We start from the raw sequence: 21,666 nt of genomic DNA, 5'->3' as shown, positions 1-21,666 counted from the left end.
TTAGGGTTAGGTTAGGGTAAGGGTTAGGTTAGGGTTAGGGTTTTGGGTTAGGGTTAGGGTTAGGGTAAGGGGTTAGGGTTAGGGTAAGGGTCTGGCTAACATCTGAATAATCTTAACTAACTTGTTCATAATTGTTATATTGGCATTTAAATTTTTTTTTTTGTCTTTTTTCACATAAAAATATATAATTTTGGTCAAGTGATGTGTGTTTTATGGTCACAGAAAATCTTTGCCATTGACATTTTTCATAAAACGTCATCTGATCTGAGCTCATGTCAGGAAGCGGAACATCAACTTCCTCTTCCAAAGGGCTGGATTATGGAGGCTGGTGAAAATGGGTGGACATTTGGTGTGAATAAATCATCATGATGTGAAGATGTTCCTGCCCTGACCTTGAACTCCTCCTCTTGTGTTAACTAGATGTGACTTTGCTGATTTTAACTCTGGATTTCTGAACTGTCAGGAAATGCTGCGCCATGGAGCTTTTAGAAATCATTTTACAGAGGTCATTTCATCCTCATGGAAAACTTTCCTGTGAAGCTGATCAGTGTCTTTGGTGCTGATATTCTCCTGTTGCTAATGTTGGACCAGAAGTAACCCACAGGAAAACAGACTCAGTGGAAACAGGAGCTTTTCTGGTGGTCCGAGTCCTTGGAAGTGATCCTGGTCCTGTTCTAAGCTCACGGTCATCAAACTGGACCAGAGTCAGCCTCATGGGGCTGGAAGCAGCAGCAGAGTTCATGAAGGGGAGAAGGGTCTTGGTCCAGCTGAGAGAGAGTCCAGGTAAGGACAGGTGAGCACAGACAGTTCATTTTCTGAAGTATCTGTGTTCGTCCAGCGTGAATGAACCCTGCAGTCAGTCTGATGATGACTGCAGTTTTGAAGTTGTTGGATTTTGGTGGGCTGATGGTGGAGAGGAGTCCAATGCTGAGTGTAAAAACCTTGACTTCATTAGGCACCTTCCCCAGGTGAGAACAGACTGCAAACTGAGTGGATCATGACTGTCTCTGCTCTGGTACACAGAGCATCTGTGCCTGTGACGGAGCTGAGAATGGAGTTTGTTTAGTATTTATTAATCCCGCACAGACTGAGGTCAAACTGATGCCGTACACTCAGACATGTCTCCATAATGATGACAGAAGCATTACACGTCTGGCCGTCTTATCAGCCATCCAGTGGATCCCATGTCACACTGGGCACAGTCAGAACTATCAAAGTATTTATGCTGTCATGTTTCCTCAGAAAATCACCTCCAGATCCTGCTTCTTCTCCTACAGCATAATAATCCCTCATTTCACTGTGAGCAGCGTTTACTCAGTGGAGGGGTGTAATATCAACACAGAGGGAGGAGAGGAGAAGACGGGACCATAAGACATTCCTCACCAGTAATTTCCCACTGACAGCTGATGAGTAATTTTCATGTCCATTCAGAGGTGGAGCAGCTGTGATTAGGACAGTGTGTGATTCAGACTGAGGTAATACCTGCTTTCCCATCCTCACCCCTCAAATCCATTTGATTGTCATTGACCAGAGACTCCGTCACAGAGCAGAAAGACACACCGCAGCACGTTCCCCTTCCTATTTACATCAGCAGTATAATTTAGCTGCCTGCTAAGGTTAATCCCTATCTATCATTAGGATTTCAGGCCTGGGAGGTGGACAACGCACAACAAAACAGTAACAGGCTATCATTGGACAGAGGGGGACAAGGCGTCTGAGACAGACAGACAGAGCCCCACTGGAAATGACAGCTTGAGCTGGTAACCAGCTTGACCAGTGTGACAAAGGGTTTTAACATGCTGGTGGAACAGCTACTACTGATGATATCAGCTACAAGCTCAGGTCATCTCAGACCCAAAACAGCTAGCATGTAAATTTCCCAACAGCTACTATCTCAGGTCCCCACCATCTCCCATCTCAGGCCCCCACAATTTACTATCTCAGGTCCCCACCATTGACCATTTTCATCAGCAACTATCTCAGGTTCCTATCAGTGACTATTTCATGTCCCCACCATCTACCATCCCCGGTCCCAAACCATCTACCATCTCAGGTCCCCACCATCTACCATCTCAGGCCCTCACCATCTACCATCTGAGGTCCCCACCAGCTACCATCTTAGGTCCTCACCATCTACCATCTGAGGTCCTAAACCATCTCCCATCTCAGGCCCCCACAATCTACTATCTCAGGTCCCCACCATTAACCATTTTCATCAGCAACTATCTCAGGTTCCTATCAGCGACTATTTCATGTCCCCACCAGCCACCAGCTCAGGTCCCAACCAGTGACCATCTCAGGTCCACATGAGCTACTATCTGATGTCCCCCCCCAGCTACTATCTAACGTCCTTACCGTCTACCATCTCAGGCCCTCACCAACTACCATCTCAGGTCCCCACTATTTACCATATCAGGTCCCCACCAGCTATCTAAGGTCCCTACCATCTACTATCTCAGGCCCCCACAACCTACCATCTGTGTTAGCACTAGCACTAAAGAATCCACTTCCCATGAACACTTGCTCCCAACTGTCATGAGGGCCGAGGCGCGTGTTTGTCTTGAAAATGAATGGAGATCAGATCTTCTTTTTAACTCTACTTTTCTTTGTTCAAGGCAACTTTTTACTAAATACATCGCCACATGGTAAGGTTTTTATGAAATGTGAAGACAAGCAAACTTTGTCAGTTGGTACCGTGGTTTAGTGGCCGGCCATATTTAGCTCTGTTAACAGCCCGATGCTCTGTGATGTGTCTGTAACATGTGACATTAGTCATTACTGGTTATGTCTTACCAGTCATCTACCAACTCCAACCTCACCAAACAGAGCTCAGTCTTTATTCTATTGATAGACTTTCAAGTTTAAACAGACCACTGCAGAATAACTGCTGACTGTGGGTTGGAATAGACATTAGCACAAACAGATTAACCCGTGTTTGCCTTTAGCCCCTGTTTTAGCCTTTTGTTTGTGTTTTAGCCTTTGGCTTATTTTTTTGCCTTTATCTTGTGATTTGGCCTTAGCTCATGCTCTATCTCTCTCCTGTTTATCTTTCTTCTGCTCTTCTGTCCTTTTTTCTGTCTGACAGTTAGGCTCCAGTGTCTATCATCACTACAAAATTAATCACATGAATGATTAAACATTTTCAGGAATCATTTTGTCCAGGGAAAAATACTTAGAATTTAGTAGTCAGAAGTGTCATAAATCAGTCCAGTCCTGTCTGAGCGGATCAGGAAACTGAGAATTAGCATTCAGGAATAACCTATACTGGTGCTGATAATCTCATTTTAAAACTTAGATAACAATCAGACTTACATCTAGACGGAAACTTTTTCAAGATCACTTTCAAACTCCTCACAGGGACTTTGAAAGAAGAGGGGATAAGACACTGTGGTGAACGTGGCCCTGTCATTTTTAAGATGCATTTCAACTTAAAATTACCATACTGTTTTCCTCAGTTTGTTTTGTTTTGTTTTGCTTTTGTTGTTGTTGTTGTTGTTGTTGTTTGAACGTCTGATATGCTGTCAGTGTTCCCTTTGTGAATAAATTATGGGTTTATGGAATTTGCAAATCATTATATTCTGATCTTTTTATACATATATTTTACACATCATCCCAACTTTTTCAGGATCAGAGTTGTACATCTGTAGCTGAAATGTTGATTTTATCTTATTTCAAACACTCACAGCTCAGACCTGACTGATGAGGAAAAACACTATCAGTGACTAACAGCCCTCAGGGGATGACTCTCAGTGTTAGTCTCTGTGATTAATGTGATAACGCTCGTGTAAACAGGGCTCTGTAAAACGCGGGACAGGTTTTGAACTGTCCAAACACTTTTTACATCAAAGCTACGAAATAGATGTGAGCTGTACCTGCTGCGCTATGGATTGATGATTACATTAAGAAAAAAAAAAGAAAAAAAAAGCCACAGTGGGTAGAAGTGAGTGGTTGAGGCTAATACCATGATGTACCATCTTAAGGCTCTAAGATCTTTTTAATGTATTCTCCTCTGTGTCCGGGGACTGAAAGGGAAAGGCAGAGAGGAGAGCTGAATGGATTCCATTAATTTAATTGAAGCAAGCCCTGACAAGAGATAAAACATCTTGGGCCCACATCTCTTCAGGGTTGGCGCTGGGCTTCATAGTAAACAAGCCGTGATCCGTAAACAAAGCCCAGAGAGCACCGCCACGCTCCACAGAGACTTCAAGGCCATGGAATATGTCAGAGATGGGTTTGAATGGATACTGAAGTGCCCCCCACTCCTCCCCTCTGAGCACACACACACACACACACACACACACACACACACACACACACACACACACACACACACACACACACTTAAGTATTCAGGCTGTATTGGGAGCATTGTGTCCCAGCCTGTGGATATTTTGATGCTGGTAGCAGCTCTTTCAGCGACAGTACCTGCTGCCGTGGATCAAACAGAGACGTCCTCTCCAGCGAGCGCTCTGCAACATGGATAGTATTGTTGAATCCTGCAGATAAGAACCACTTCCACTTTGATGTGTTCCTATCAGTTATTATACACCCACACAGTCATGCTCGGGAAGCTAATGTACATCGTTCTCCAAACAATCCTCCTGACAGCTAATTCCACACATTTTCATTTCATTGGAAGGAAACTCACGCTGGGCGATGTGATACGCCTGACAGTCCACACTGGTGAAATAGTACACCAGTGTGTCTGTGGATCAGCCCACTGGTGTTGAAAGCTGGGTAAATGGAGGGTGCCGAGCAGCGAGCGTCAAAGCACATGTTGTTTGGCCACTCAAAAAGCAACTGGTACTTGGATATGTCACATTCTTTCCTGAATTGTTCCTCAGCAGGCTCCGGCTTTCACTCGGGTTCAATAGCAACACATAACCCAGCAGAATCCATTAAAGGAGGAATAGCTTTATCTCCACAACAGTGAGCTGACACGTCTCAGACAATACGAGTCATCTGCCCCAAACCAGGCCTGCTCGGCCTGCAAACGTGCCTCACCAGCAGAATGCCAAGGTTACAGCCATTGTCAACGTGTCGATAAGCTCTGTGGGTAATTCAGCCACGCTGAGGGTGAATATGGACCCAGATCACACCACCCTCCAGCCTCTGGAAGTCTGACAGTGTGTTTTAACCAGAGCTCTTCATAGTGGAGACAGCTGAGCTACAGTGGAGCCCTCCACCACAGTTTGAACATTTTGTAATATAGATTTACTCAAACAGCTGTCATGTCTGACCACGTTGAGACAGAATACCATACAAAATAAAGTTACACGCCAAAACTGCTGCTCTGAAGATTTCAGGTTAGGTTTGAACATCCAGTCTGGGCGGTCTCAATCTGCAAGATAACTTCGAAGACATGATCTTAAGGCTAAAACACGGGCTACAGGCTCAAAAATGGGCTACAGGTTAAAACACAGGTTAAAAACTAAAAAATGAACTAAAGAATAAAACACAGACTATGGGCTCAAGGCCAAAACACAAACTTAATGCTAAACAAAAGAGCTACTAGTCTAAGACACAAGCTAAAGGCTGAAGGCCAAAACAGAGGCTAATAGTTGAAACACAAGCTATAAGCTAAAACATAAGCTTAAGAATTATGGCTTAAGGCTAAAACACAAGATAAACACTAAAATACAAGCCACAGGCTAAAACAAGGGCTGAAGGCTAAAACATGAGCTAAAAAATGAAACACAAGCTAAAGACTAAAAGTTAAAGCAGCAGCTAGAGGCTGAAGGCTAAAACAAAAGCTATGGTCTAAAACACAGGCTTTAGGCTAAACGCATGAGCTAAAAGGCTAATACACAAGCTAGATGATAAAGGCCTATACACAGGTTAAAGGTTAAAATAAAAGCTAAAAGCTTCAACATTACCTTAAGAATTAAGGCTTATGGCTAAAACACAGGCTAGAGGCTAAGGGCTTAAATATGACATAAAGGCTAAATATGAGCCAAAAGCTAAAAACTGGCTAAAGGCTAAAACATGAGCTAAAGGTTGAAACAGAAGCTAAAAGCTAAAGCATGAGCTAAATGATAAAATACAAGTTAAAGGCCTAGGGCTTAAACATGGGCTAAAGGCTAAAACATACGCTAGCAGCTGAAACAGATGTTTTCTTTTCCTGTATTTGGTTGTGGTTTTTAGCCTTTTTTATATTTCTATATTTTTTTTTACATTTCTCTTTTACATCTGTTTTACTTCTTCTCTTCTGTTTCTTTTTACCGGTTATCTTAATGATGTAAAGCACTTGGTTCTACATAAATAAAGTTCATTATTATTATTATTATTATTATTATTATTATTATCTTTATTATTATTATTATTATTATTATTATTATTATTATGTTTATTACTATTATTATTATTATGTTTATTACTATTATTATTATTATTATTATTATTATTATTATTATTTATAATAATGATAATAATAATAATAATAATAATAATAATAATAATAATAAGAAAAAGAAGAAGAAGAAGAAGAAACACAGGCTAAATGTTACAATACAAGCTAAAAGCTAAAGGATAGAACACAAGCCAAAGGCTAAAGATTAAAGAACAAGCTTAAAGCTAAAACACGGGTTAATCTATTTGTGCTAATGTTGATTCCAACCCACAGTCAGCAGTTATTCTGCAGTGGTCTGTTCAAACTGGAGAGTCTATCAATAAAATGAAGAGTGAGGTTACGTTAGCTCTGCTTGGTGAGGTTAGAGCTGGTAGATGAGCACTGGCAGGACATAACCCGGATTAACTAACATTACATGTTACAGATACGTCTCAGCGCATCGAGCTGTGAGTAGAAGGTGGCGCTTCAATTCCCTTCAAACAGATAGTCCTCATTCCCTATAATCAAAGAAAGAAGATGTCGATACAGGTCATCCACCTCGAACTGGTCAGTGTGATCAGGTTCCTCAGACATAGCCACAGCCCGGCGCTGTTTGCTTGTGGTGAACTTTTTGCAGCCACAGAGTAATTCACTCTGTGCTGGTACTTTTAAATGTAGATTACAGAGTGAAGGACACCTGGAGGCTGCAGAAGTCAGCCTTGCTTTTCACCAGTCCTGCTAATGAAAAGCATCACAAATAGCTCTTTGGATGAGTTTATAGAGAGCTCTCGTCCCTCTGACATTAAACAGGTAGATCTTTCTTCAGCCACGACTGGAATGTCAGGAATAAAAACTCCAGCTATCTGTGTTCACAGAGTATTTACAAGATCCAATAACAGCATAGAGCAGCAGAGAAAGCAGCCACCGTTTGACTCCTCAGAAAAACAGCTGCTTAAGCTAAGCATTTCAACCCTTTCCTTTGAGCAGGATTCATTCAGTCGTTGAATGTCAAGAATCTCCCTCACAGAAACTTATAGAAGACAACATTACAGCCCTTCTGGGGCCTAGAGACTGGCTTTATCACAGTTTTCGTTAGCATATTGATTTTTTCTGACACTTTTTCTGTTTCTGAGGTTTGTTAAAGCCTGTAGTGTGGGCTGAGATCTGTGCCCCTACAAATTGAAGTTGAATAATTATATTGAATTTGAAAAATATGATTGAATTTCTTTGCCTTGAAATTGTGTTTTACCTACTTTAAAAATTTAACTCTATATTCTTAAAATTAAGAAATATAAGATTCAATTTCAGTTCAGAGCAGTATGTCCAGTACAAAGTCTAACTTTGTAAATTTAAACGTACATACACCCTTTTTTTTCTTTCAAGCACACTCTCCAGTGTCATAGACCATGGAAATCAGTTTATTATCTTGTTTTGCTGTATGATAAAAAGCCTAATTATACTTTCCTCAGAAACACTTTAGATCCAAGTAAATGACCAAATAATGTTGGTCATGACAGTAAACTGGTCAGCTGTTTAGAGCTAACACTAAATACAGATGGTGACATTTCCCCAACTCTATAACTACCACACAGTCAAATCAAAGGTTTAAAGATATGAGACAATGCTTAGGTGCTAAAATCTGCTGTTTCTCCAGTGTCCACCTGAGGCTGGCCCTGGAAATACAGGAAGTCACATACACACCAAGCCAAAAAACAAACAACAAAAACACATTTACAACCTGGTACAGAACATGTCTCCTATCTGTATCTGTAAATTCTCTTTTACACTATACAGGGTGTGTTTTTTTTTCTTTGGAGCCAAACAGTGTGCTTAAGTGTCCCCTTAAGAGTTTTTGTGCTATCCAGTTTCTCAAATGACAAGTTTTCTCTTCAAGATTAACACTAGAATACATGTTACTGTTTATCATTTAAGCATCATTTCTTCAAAATAACTAATTATTAATAATTGATTGATTAATAATTAATTTAGATAAAACAATTAACTTTAAGTGTGTCTGAGAAATCTGCGTCAGATGTGTGACCCTTTAAAAAAACCCCAATAAATCAGCAATGGTTTGCTCCAAAGTCACATGACCCAAATTCACCTCAATTAGTGGGTACCATGAAGAAAGTGTGGCATGTTTTAACTCCTCCTCATCAATATTTCATCAGAATGACTGTCTGTACATGGGGCACATTAATTGTTCCTCAACTGTGTTACCAACATTTTCTGGTGTTCTCACTATAAATGTAAAAAAGACCAAACTGTGAAGAAATTGTGCAGAAATATGAGGTGATGGAGATCAGGTGGTGCCATGTTCAAGGCCTGCGGTTAGCTCAACGGCCAGTCCTATACATTTTAGCCAAACTGTAATATGTAAAGGATGAGCAACACCTCTGGAGAGCTCAGTCTGACACTGTAAAAAGGGAATCTTCAATCAGTTGAAGTGATGTATTTTTTTTTAAACCAGCCCAACTCAATATTTTTAAGTTAAGGTTTCAAATTTATTATTGTGGATTACATCAACTTGAAATTCTGTGTTGCTACAACAACAAAAACTAAAAAATCTTAGTTGGACCAACTTTAGGTAATTGCTTCAATTGGTCACACTTAAATAAATTAAGTTCTTTGAAATGAAATCAACAAGTTCAATTTACACAACTTAAAAGGCCAAATAAACTAAATATTTTGATTCTTCTCAAATCAACATTTCAACAACCCTGCTGCACATTAAGATGCCACGCAGGGACAGTGTGTCTGTGCTCCATGGCATGGACCAGCTGGCTGTCTGTGGTCCACTGCGCTGGCTGGCTGTCTGTGCTGCACGGCTGCCTGGCTGCACTCCACGGCATAGGCTGCTTGTCTTGGCTGCCTGTGCTCCACGGCAGTAAGGGCTCCAATTAAAACACTCTCTCAGTAATGGTAATTAAGATATAACTGAATACAAAACCCAGTTTGTCATTTCTAATCATACTTTTAGCCCATCAACACATCTAATTTATTAACATATGAAATATTAAACACGCTGAAAGGTACACAGTCCATGCCACAGGGCACAGACAGCAGGTCCATGCCATGTGGAGCCGTTGGCAGGTTAACATCTTAATGTACAGCAGGGTCTAATATTCATTGCATTCCCTCCCCACTCACGGTTAAAATTAAGTAAACATAATAGGCTGTTAAGTAAACTTTAGTAGACTACTGTTTATATTTACTAACCTTTTTTAGTGCAATTGTTTTCCTAGATTATTTTAAGTAAGCTCATCTTGTTACATTTTACAGTGCATTAAAGTATAAAAACACCTTGTCAGATTTTCCTTTGAGTTTTTGCAAATTTTTGAGTTGAAATAACTGAAAATCTTAAGTTGGGTTGATGCAAAATTTGGATTTAAGAGGAATCTAATTTTTAAGCTCATTTGACGTAATCAATTGTGTTGATTGAACTTATTAACTTCATTTCAAATCACTTCATTTATTTGGGTGTGACCAGTTGAAGCAATGATTTAAGTTGGTCCAAATGTTTCTTTTTTCAGAGTACATTGTAATAATGAATAACTCTCCATAAGACAGTCGACAAAATAATATTTTTTCACAACTTAAATATTTAAGAATTCATTTGGGCTTAAGCTTGCTAATTGATGAATTAAGGGTATTCCTGGTATATACTTTGCAAACAAATAGAATATGAAGCCAAAAATGCCTTTTTAAACCTTTTGTGTATACCTGAAATGTTTCCCTTATTGTTGAATCACTCTAAAGTGTCCTCTTTGGAGCCAGAAACATGTTAAGGTGCCCTCATGGGAGCCAAAATGCACACTTTTGTGCCCTCCTGGTTGGAAAACACACTTAAGTGCCCTTTGGTGGCAAGAAATGCACTAAAGTGCCTGGAAAACATGCAGCGTGAAGTGCCCTCTTTGGTGACCAAAATGAGCGGTTCGTACCTTTCATATCTTTTGGTCCCTTCCCTTTAGGAAGCCTGTGCCTGCCACTGGTGGATCACACACAGTCCCCCCTGTGGTCTTGATGTGCCAACATGTTAAGAAGTTACTGTAAGCAACTTTTATTATTTGTCTGGGATGGATAAAACATACTCACAGAATAAAACCATGGAAGTTATGTTTCCATCGTCAGCCTGATGATTACCTTTTAGCCCCCATGTTCACCCTGTCATGACTTCATTTTTGTCTCTTTTGTTTTCTGAGTTAGATGCCTCTGAGAATCGTCTTCTGAAGGTCAGTATAAGCATGATTCCTACACAGCGTGATTCTCTGTGCACTCATCATCTCTCTGTATGTGTCTTTCTGAGGGGTTCCTCTTTCCCTCTCGCTGAGCGTGCAGGTTAAAGATGGCATTGATCCACTTTGCAGCCGTGAATGCATTATTTTCATGTCTTCTCCCCACGTGCTCAGGAATAAGTCAGGAGGAGCTAAAAGGCCTGTGAAATCAGAGCATAATGACATTGTGCGATCATTTGGCCTCTCTGACGCTGTTGAGGAGCTGGAAAAGTAACTCAAGAATATTGTGGTGAATCAATAATGCAACTATCTAATCTGTTTGGCCGTCCACCTATGGCTGCCTGACGTCAGATGGAGCTCACAGCCGTGGACACGAGATGTAAAGTGGAAATCCAGTAATAGAGCAGAGGATGGAACTGAATCCAGTCTTATGGTGTTGGCTTGGTGGACTCAGAGTAGTTCATATATCGACGTTAAGTGATCCAAGATGTCTCTCAGATGCTCTTCATCTTATTTTGTGGTGCTTCTGCCCTCTTTGTATTACCCCATTAGATCCCAGAGCTGGGTCCTGCTGACGCTGACCTCTCAGCCGCTCAGAGGGAAACTTACAGGTCATCCATCTCAGCTGCTGCACGGTAAACAGCATGAAGAAGGTTTGGATCTTGCCTCATCGTGGATACATACTGATCAGACAGCCTTATCCCAAGAACTATGCTGTGTATACAGAGGCAGAGTGTGAAGCAGCTCGTATGTATACATTTCTTATTAACTTTTAACAATGAATTACTGCATTAAAGTGAAAAAAAGCTAAAAACCTTTTCTTGATCTTCTCTCAGTCACACCACTTGCCAGGTTTATTACTGCTTGTGAGTGGCAGACATGTGCAGTTCCAACTTAATTATGACGTAATCTGCACCTGTGTCTTTTTTCATGGTGTAATTAGTTAACTGGACGATTATTTGCAGTCGTGCATGCAGCTAACGTTGCAGCCAAATGGTCCATTCCATAACAGGCATCAAAATATCCATAACGTTAGGACTAATGGACCTGTTTGTTTAATGACTGAGGGCTCTAATTTCGTAGACCAGGCGCAGGCGGAGGCGCACCTGCCCTGCGCCAGCCTTCGCTGTGCGCACAGGGCGTGACCGGCGCACTTTGCAAGTTTCCTGCATTGCCAAGAGAGGCAATGCAGGAAACTTGAGAGGCACAGTCCAGGCACAGAGCTGCGCGTCCACGCCTCCCTCCGCGCAAATGGCAGAGAGGGAGGAGAGAAGCTGTGAGTGGGTTTAACACAGCCGAGCGCTGTTTTCACCAATCAAATGAGCGCCTCTCCTCACCTTTAAATGCCCTGCAGCCGAGGCGCAGCGTCTGATTGGTCTGACTGATCCACAGCACCGCGGAGAGAGTGCTGGTAGCGGAGATGGTCAGAGCCACTGTGCCTGCAGCAGGTCAATGGACAGCGGGGCGCATCGGAGGACACGACACGCGTCACCGTGTGGGCCAGCTCCCGGGACAGATGTAAACTGTTCCCTTGTCATTAATAGGAGTAAAAAATTAAGAGGCAGTTACACAGCTGGCTTATCCATTCAGAATACTTTTGATCCACCTGCACTCCTGGTTTGTCATCACCAAGCAGAGCCTTTGGTGATATACTGTATACTCTCCCAGTGTCTCCACCTCATCCCCCTTACAATAATGTACTCCATCTTTTTAGATCAGGTTAAAAATAAAGACTAAAACAGAGAAATATGGGAAATCACGGGTAAATCCCGAGTGACAAACATGTATTTTGTCTCTTTTTTCTTCTTCTTTTCTCTCCCTCTTTTCTTTGAATTAAATGAAATGAGAGAAGCCAGATATATACTCAGTATCAAATGTTAAGGCTGTTTATTGTTTAATTGTAAGATGTGCATCAAACTTCCAGCTGCCGTCAGGTTAACTTTCCATTATGACAAACGGCTTTAATCTGACATCAGATGTGACGGGACAGTTAATATAGATATAAATGTATATGCTGGTTCAGACGGTTACATTAAATAGTGATTGCTGTGATTGTTTCCTGCATTAAAATGTGCCTGACACTCTGGAAACCTGCCTCTGAGGCTTTGTTGACATGTGCGCACATGTGCGTCTGTCACTAAATTACAGCTGTGGAGGGTGCACTCCGCTTTGTGCCGAGAATAGACCAGGTTGGAGATGGTGAGCTTTCAGCGCACTTTTTTGGCACGAAATTGTCACTGCGCCAACATGAATCTGCTGACACCTCCCCCTGGTGCGCCGTCAACTCCCCCTGGCGCGTCATCACACCCATCTCTGCGCAGACGGTCTACCAAATTGTCAAATTGGCAGCGCACGGCGGTGCACCACACAAAATTAGCACTGCGCAGGGTGCACCAGGCTTGCGCCCCCTGTGCTGCGCCACAAAATTAGAGCCCTGAATGTGCATGCAGGCCCTGGCCTCTCCTGAGGTTGTGGCAAAAGGGTTCAAATCAAGGATCTTCAAGCAGACAATAACCGGGCTGAGTCAGGTCCACTTCCTCCTTCTGACAACAGTCAGTAGAGTCTGGATTCTTCAGCCCTGTCTCCACTAAGCGGTCTGGTTTGGATCAGTACAGTTTGGTTTGGGTTGGATCGGTAAATCCTGATCCAGTTTGCGTTTCCACAGCCAACTGTATCCTTCTTGGCAGATAGCGTGTAAGCTTGATGCTGATAGCTGCATCAGCTATGTTACAGCATGACGCCATAGCAGAGCAACACAGTGCACCTTGCTAGTAAATCCAACAAAGAAGAAAAACGCTACAGTTTGGTTTCAAGTTGTTGAACAAGGACGTTCTCTTTAGGAAGTGAACCAGAGATTTAAACATGGCAGAGATATGAGTTCTTACCACTGTCACACAGGAAGTGATAATTGGACTGCAGTGTTTCTAGCTCCACCTTCTGGGGTCAGTTCAGTATGCCAGCCACCCCAAAGAAGGGTACCAAAAAGTGGGAGGGTTTGGGTTGGTAACTTGGGGACCTGTGACTCCTGCTGTCTGTCAGTCATGCAGCTTGGTGGACTGATCACGCAGCTGGTGTGAGTCAACAAACACAGTCAACACTCAATGGAGTGGATGTAGCTGGCGTATCTGAGATGTAACACAGGCTCCCCTTGTAAGAAAAAACTAAAAAAAAAAAAAAAAAGAGAGAAAAATATGATTTTGGTGATGAGTTTTGGGGATTAAAGAGCTTTTAGGGTTGGAGGAGGATTTTTGGTATCTTAAGTGATAGCTATCTGTTGAAGTGCTGTTCTTACTGGCCTGTTTCCAGCTGTTGGAGTAAAACTTGTGAAGAAGCAAACTTTGAGTCCTTCTTCTCCAGTCTGACGGAGCAGGATATCTTCCAGCTCCCACAGTGTTTGTTTGTTTCATTTTCTGGAAGCTCACCTGTCTGTGGCTTCAGGTGTTTGATCTGCAGGGATCAGGACTGATCTGATCAGCACTGACTCTCCACACATGCTGAATGTTTATCTGACACTGTCTCAGATCAGATCTGTGTCTCCCTGTCTTCACAGATCTCTGCTCAGTTTTCAAAGCAGACCTGATGCTGGTGCTGTGACCCCCCTCCCTCCTCCCCTCCCTGTTTCACCTGTCGGCCCTCTAATCAGATCCAGGCACGCAGCGGCCCACACCTCAGGCCGGCTTTATCTGCTCCTGTATCTCCTGATAACCCCGTTCTCAATCAGCCTCCATAACGGGATGAAAAGAAGAAACAGATCAGTTACAGCTGAATGCTTGTGTGACCTTTCTTTCTTGCTTAACATCTGTGTGCAGAGAGCAGCGGGGAGAAGGAAACACCAGCACTTGTGCTGATTGAACTGAGATTGGATTCAAAGCAGAACAAAGAGAAGGAGGAGAGACAGGAGCCTGAGACTGGAGGCGTGTGTGTGTGTGTGTGTGTGTGTGTGTGTGTGTGTGTGTGTGTGTGTGTGTGTGTGTGTGTGTGTGTGTGTGTGTGTGTGTGTGTGTGAGAACAGTAAGTCTTAATGTGGTTCTAGTTGAGTTTAAATCTTATACTAAACCTTTCATAATGTTTAAGTGACTGTGAGGAGCTCTATGTTGCAGTAACACATTCCCTCTCTGCTTTCTGCTGCATCACAACATGAGCTGCCGTCATGAAGCACAGGAAACCCTTCATGCCAGATCATCAGAGTCTGTATTAAACTTGTGTGCAATCTCAGGAAGAAGAAAAGAGTTGGCTCAAGACCAGTGGCATGTTCAGACTTTTTAAAAGACAGGGGCAACAAGAAAAAAAGTCACATCAGGGGCGTTCTCACCAGGTCACTGCATTCTGCACTTTTTGAAGGGGCATGTTAGCACACACTTTTGTGCTCAAGAGGAGACTTCTGCACTTGTTTTGGCTCTTACCAGGGGAACTTTACCCTGTGTGTTGGCTCCCAAGAGGGCGCTTAAGTAGGCATTTGTGGTACTAGCAGGGTCTTTCAGCGCACGTTCTAGCTGCCAAGAGGGCGCTTTAGCCAACATTTTGCCTCAAGAAGGCATTTTAGATCCACTCTGGCTCTCAAGAGGGCACTTAAACACAGGCTTAAACTCAAGAGGGCACTTAAGCCCATATTTTGACTCAAGAGGGCACTTTAGTGCCAGCTTTTATTCAAGGGGCCACTTTAGCTACATTTTGGCTCTCAAGAAGATGCTTTAGTATGAGTTTTGATTTTTAAGAGAGCACTTTGGTGCTCTTCTGCTACCAAAAGGGCAAATAAGTGTGAGTTTTCACAAGTGCACTTTAGTGCCACTCACAAGAGGGCGCGAAGGTGCATGTGTTTTTAGCAGTTTATCCACAGTAAGGGTTGGCCAACCCCCCCCTCCCCGCCCCACTCCTGTGTACACCACTGCTCAAGAGTTAGACCTTTCAAAAGCTTGAACACGAATCTCCTGTTCAAGCTCGCCAAATCCTGGATTTGGAACATGTATGAAGTCTCCTGTGACAACATGTCCTAATCTGGTTGGTTAGACCTGCAGGATACCGGTGTAACAAGACTGCCTTTGTTCATTGTCTCTATGCCCTCTCAGGCATGCCCCCCACTGACATTTGAAGAGCAGTCACCTCACGAGCCAAGCACAAAAAGCAGGCTGAAATCAAACGGCATCTTCATTAGCACTCTGCCACCCAGAAAGGGTGTTTGTTCAGGAAAAGCTTCCTGGACACAAGTCCTGGCGACCACTCCAACTGCTGCCAGGACCACTGAATGGCAGAGGCCATGGAACAGCTGTGGCAGCCAAACGCCTTAGTGGAGAGACAGAGGCATAACCCCCAATGGAAGCCTCGTTACTGACCACGACCAACCTTGGGCTGTCTGGAAAACCCTGAATCACCTGCGCATTGGAGAGGAGTGGTGCAAGGCACCCATGAAGTGGAAGCTGGCAACATTTGACTTATGTGCATGTGGAGAGTCCCAAACTGTGGAGCATATCATGAGTTGTGGCCAAGCCCCACAGTGTACCTTAGATGACCTGGCCAGGTTGAGTGCAGCCGCGCTCACCTGTGCCAGTCGCCGGAGGGATGTGATATGAGGATAGCCGAACAGTCAGACACGATGAAGAAGCTGATTGAGAAACTTTTCATCCTTTCTGAACTTTCTGACGAGAGACTGTGGTCATTGGGGACTGGGATCAGATCACCAGGTTCCATCACACTGAGCACAGGTGCTCCTCAAGGCTGTGTGCACAGCTCACTGGGGATCACTCTGCTCACACACGACTCTTCTGCAAAATCAGACTACAGAGGCCTTCATAGTGGAGGATTATTGGGATGTCTTTTCCCTCCAACCAGAGGGACTTTCAGGGTAGTCAACCCTCTCCATCTCAGACTAGAGCTCCATAGGGTTCGATGCCTGGACTGATTTGTGTCCTCCTTAATGCTTCCTCAAAGTGTATCATGAGAGATCATTCCACAAGCTGTAACTGGTTACAGCTTGTGGAATGATCCTGTGGGTAGTCAAACTTGATGTCACCAGACCTCTGAACCTTGTTGAATGGGTCCAGATCCACTAGCTAAAGCTGCATACAGAGAAGCCCCTGGAAGCTGCTGGACAGACCTGCCCCTTGAAGCACAAGCAACTTTTATTCTTGGGGTGGTCTGATGAAGAGATTTGTATTGTATTACGTATTGTTCTGTCTGTAGGACACAGGCCAGTTTCAAGATGCTGGAGTGGGGTTAAAAAATGAGTGAAGCCAAAGAGTTTTGTCAGCGCTCTGCTACTTATTCAATCACCAGGAGTGCTGCTTGGAGTGGGGGCTGTGATTAGACCACCTCACAGATCAATAAAGTCCTTGAACTTGCCTTGGCCACTGCTGGCCACTCTCAGTATTACTGATAAGTTCCAACAGACACACACACACACACACACACACACACACACACACACACACACACACACACACACACACACACACACACACACACACACACGCCTGCATGCGCAAGCTGTCTGGCCAGCTCACCTCGGTGGTTTCTGGTTGATGAATGGATTTCTTTGACCTTTCAGGAAAAAAACAGAATTTCAGAATAAAAATGGACACACACTGTCTGCTGCCTCAGCCAATGTGTGTTTGTGTGTGTGGTTTATGCAGGTTTCAATATGAAAATGTCCACTAAAGATGTGTGGGGGATGTCTGTTCCATTAGTGTGACCCAGCTGAAATGACTTGCCCCCCCATATAAAGGGTTGGGGACAGGCAGAGGTTAGCGAGCTGCGCTCTTATTCTGAAGGCCAGCTGTTCCAGATGTGCATCCTAAAACAAACAGGGATTACTTTCAGTGATTGAATGCAGATTGAACAAGTGTCCCAGTGAAAAAATGCAGCATGATGTCAGAGGTGGCTCACCCCCATCATTGGTTAACTGCTGCTGACAGATTCAATCTTTTCAGTGTGAGCCGCTTTGACACACACTGTGTCACTCACACAGACTCTCATCAGGATGTCTGCTCCTCGTCTGTTTTTTGACACAGTCAGCTCAAGTTAAAGGATGTGCTAGAAATTAGAACAGCACCGAGTTAACGCGCTGTGGGAGGTGGAGCATCATAGGTTGATCAAAACACCTTTTAAAGAGTCTTTACCTCGCTTTGTAACCATCCTAACAGAGAGTTTCTCTGAAGGAAAAATTAGTCTGGATCTCTTATGAGTGTACGTGGGTGATGCTGCTTCATGGTGAATGCTGAAAACCTGCAACACCCAGAATCTACTCAAGTAGAACCTCAAACACACATAGGAGCCTAATTTGTAAACAGCGCTGTCACTTTTTTGATAACCATGTTAAAATAAACTGCAGTTCCCTGAGTATCCACTAGAGTCTGTCCCCAGCAGTGAGTCATTCCCCATAGAGCTCCATGTTAGAAACTTTACAGTAAAATAAACGTGAGTGTTATTGGTGCAGACCCAGGGGGTCTGGGGTGCAGGAAAGGTCACACAGCCTGTGTAGCTGCATGAAAAGCAGTGAAATGATAAAGGACGACAGTTAGTCAGCAGTTAGTCTTGCTAATGCTTCAGTAGTTTGTCTGAATGGCACATACGCTAACTCTGTAGCTATGGTCCCTCTAGTAGGTTTATAATAGTGCTTTTGCACGATCTCATGGTGAAAATATGTCACACCATGTTTGGGGAGGGTTGGGCTGGGGAGGGTGCTGTGTATACACTAAACACTGTTTATTGTTTCATATCAAATTGAGCATTAAAGAGGGGAGGAAAATTATTTGCATAGCTTATTTGATTGAAAGAGTTTTAAGTGTTAGCCAGATAGCCATGTGGCTAGGCTATGTCCTTAACTCTGCTTCTTCATCACCTTGTCACTAACTATGTTTACATGCATGCCATATTCCTATTAAGGGCCATATTCTGGTTAAAGATGCCATGAGGAGGATCTGTTTTTAATTGGACTGCCTCACCAACTTCTGGCTTAAAGTCTCTCACACACTGTCCTAAATGGCTTTGAGGGAGGCATGTGTTTGTTTTGGAATTAAATGGAGATCGGATCAAACAAATTCTGTTTAATCAAGACAACTTTTTTACTGGATTCAACGCGCCTTAGTAAGGTATTTATCAGTACAGTTACATAGTGCTATGGTTTGAAACATGACATCAAGCAAAAGTTGCAGTAGCCAGCTGAATGTAGAGCTATGTTGCTAAGCACCGCCCTATTGGTTGTGGCTTCCTGTTGCAGCAGCTCTGTCTTCTTTGTCCATTTCTTGTAAGTTCTTGGTCTCTTTTTCGACACCAAACTGGTTTTGTCTTCAGTGATATTTTTACTACTTTTGCTCCTTTGTTTGTCTGGAGATCCTACATGTAACCATGGCTGCATTGTTTACACGTGAAATCAGCTGTTATCAGCCTGTAGCATGCTAATGCTTACTAGTGCAAGGCCTGATGTCTTCCCAGAAGGTGAGGAGAAGGAGATGAGGACATCGTGCTGGTTCTCAGGTGTGAGCTAAGAAGGGACGACATGGACCTGTCCTTCCATCCATCGTTATTGGGAACATAAGATCTATCTCCAATAAGATGGACAAGCTAGCTGTGCTAACCCAGCAACAGAGGGAATACCAGCGGGCACAGTAGCATCATGCTATTCACAGACATGGCTAACAGAGCTAACATCAGACACCAACGCCATATTGGAGGAGCTTCACCTGCTGTGAGCAGACAGGATCGAGGAGACAGAGACTGAACAGACTGCTGGGGAGGCTCAGTCCTGGACCCTGTGGAGGTGGAGACTGGCTGACTGGACAATGATGGACAAGCTGTCAGCATCTATTTTCTTATGGACCTTTTTACACTCTCTATACACTTTTTTTCTTTGGTTTTCTTGATTGCTGCTGTGACTCCTGAATTTCCCCTCGGGGAAAAATAAAGTATTTTCTATTCTTTTCTATTCTATTCTATCGGGTCATTAGTGAATCCTGGTTATGTCCTGTCAGTCATCTACCAGTCAGAGCTAACATAACCTCACTCTTCATTTTATTGATAGACTCTCAAGTTTGAACAGACCACTGCAGAATAACTGCTGACTGTGGGTTGGAATGAACATTATAACAAACCGTTTAGCTCCTGTGTTAGCCTTTAGCTCATGTTTTAGCCTATAGCTTGTGCTCCATCTCTCTCCTGTTTCTCTTTCTTCTGCTCTTTTGTCCTTTTTCTGTCTGACAGTTATGCTCCAGTGACCACTATCACGGTAAAATCAATCACAGAAATCATTTTCAGCAGAGAAAGTCACAGATGTCTCTTCTCTCTACTAAACTTTGTCAGTCAGAGTGGTGTTGTCATAGAGACCTAGACATGCCGAAAATAAATCTGGTCCTGCCTGACCCGATGGGGGGGCTAAGACGTAGCATTTTGAAATAACCCCAACCAGTAATGTTGGCACTAATAATCTCATTTTATGTGTGGATTACAATCAGGCATATCTGGAAGAGAGACTTTTTCAAGACCATTTAGATAACATTTCACAGCCCCTTTAATACAGGAATATGGTAGCCGTGTAAACACAGTCACTGTCAGTATTACTGTGCTGTGATCCAGTGGTAACTCACTCTGTAGCCCAGCCACACTGACGCAGCTGGAACGGACCTTGTAGGTTTGCTCTGTTGAGGATTTCCTGTTTTGTTCTCACTCGCACTGTGTTGAAATCTGACCTCTAGATATCTCTAAATATTCCTATTTTTACATACTTCTATCACGTCTGAGCAGGTTGTTCGCCAGCGCTCATCAGACAGGTAACATCACAGTAGAAAAGAGCAGCAGAGTATATCTCAGTCTGTTCTTGGTGACAGAGTTACAAAGATCAGCCTTAACACTGAGTGTAGACTGGATCCTGGATGTCATTCAGTGTTTTATCACATATTGTCATAATAATACTCAGTGAACTTTAACCTTTGAGTGGCTAAGCATGCTGGAGCACATCAAGCAGTTAACCCTTTCGTCTAAAACACAGCGGGCCTCCTGCAGACTGATACGCTAATAACACATATACAAACCTATCAGAGTGATAGAGAAATCAATGGAGAAAATCAATAAGATATGTTTTATCCTGGCTCTTTGTTCACATGAAGGGGTGACAGCTTTGAGCGGCCAGAGCAGCAGTATATCACAACCTCCATAAACTATTGATTTTATGATAAAATCTTTTAGACAATCAATAGTAATCAGCCGTATAGATCAAGAGAGAGTGGCATGTAAAAGCAGAGGAGAGGATCTTTTGTCTGTGTGAGCTGTGCATGATATTAAGCATCCTTAGTAAAAGCACATCTATCACTTCAGAGTCAGCCTGAAGTAGACAGGCTGCTTCTAATGGCGACTATTAGAAACAAAAAGCTGAGTGCTACTTTTTAATATCACAAAGCCATAAACTCTCTGTCTCAGACAGATGATGCATTCATTTCTGTTGTTTCCAGTGAAATCTGTCTCCCTCGTCCCACTGGTAGCCTGACTCCTCTCTGAATAAACGTCTGAGCTCAGTTTAAACATGGAGGATAACCAAGGAATGTTCAGTGAGGTGTGTATTGATAACACAGCTCTAATCTCTCTATTCCTGTCTGTGAGAGGAAACATCTCTCAGCAGGGGACCAGCCTCCTGTCAGTCTCAGGCCGAGCACCTGATAAAGACAACAATTGTTAAAGATGAGGATGCTGTTTATACACCAGGCAACTCCAGGCCAGGCGATGATGGAGGAGGAAGGAGTCTGAGCCACAGGAAGTGAGAGGACAACAGAAACCCTGGACTGAATCAGAGAGCGTCCATCCCCAGAAGAAAACCCAGCTCCACTTTGTGTTTGGACACTTTCACCAGGTGTGAGTGTGATAAGACGAGGCAGGAGAAGGAGGGAGGACTGCAGAGAACAGTTTTACCGGTTAGGTTATGATCACTCTACGTGAATGACAGCGATACCAACATTAAGAACAAAACCACAATGTGAGTGTCCCAGTATCAAACCAGTTTGTAAAGCAGAGTGATGTCTGTGTTAAGGTTCCTATAAGGGATTTTAATGAAGGTCTATCTGAAGGTACAGGTCAGGTTTGTATGGTCTAACATGAGTTACTTTTTATTACTCTTTTAACCAC

The sequence above is a fragment of the Halichoeres trimaculatus genome, unplaced genomic scaffold (assembly GCF_033239565.1).
Source record: "Halichoeres trimaculatus isolate MK-OKI-2021-1 unplaced genomic scaffold, fHalTri1.1 fHalTri1_scaffold_5, whole genome shotgun sequence".
In the NCBI taxonomy this organism is placed as follows: domain Eukaryota; kingdom Metazoa; phylum Chordata; class Actinopteri; order Labriformes; family Labridae; genus Halichoeres; species Halichoeres trimaculatus.
This window is presented reverse-complemented; position numbering follows the sequence as displayed.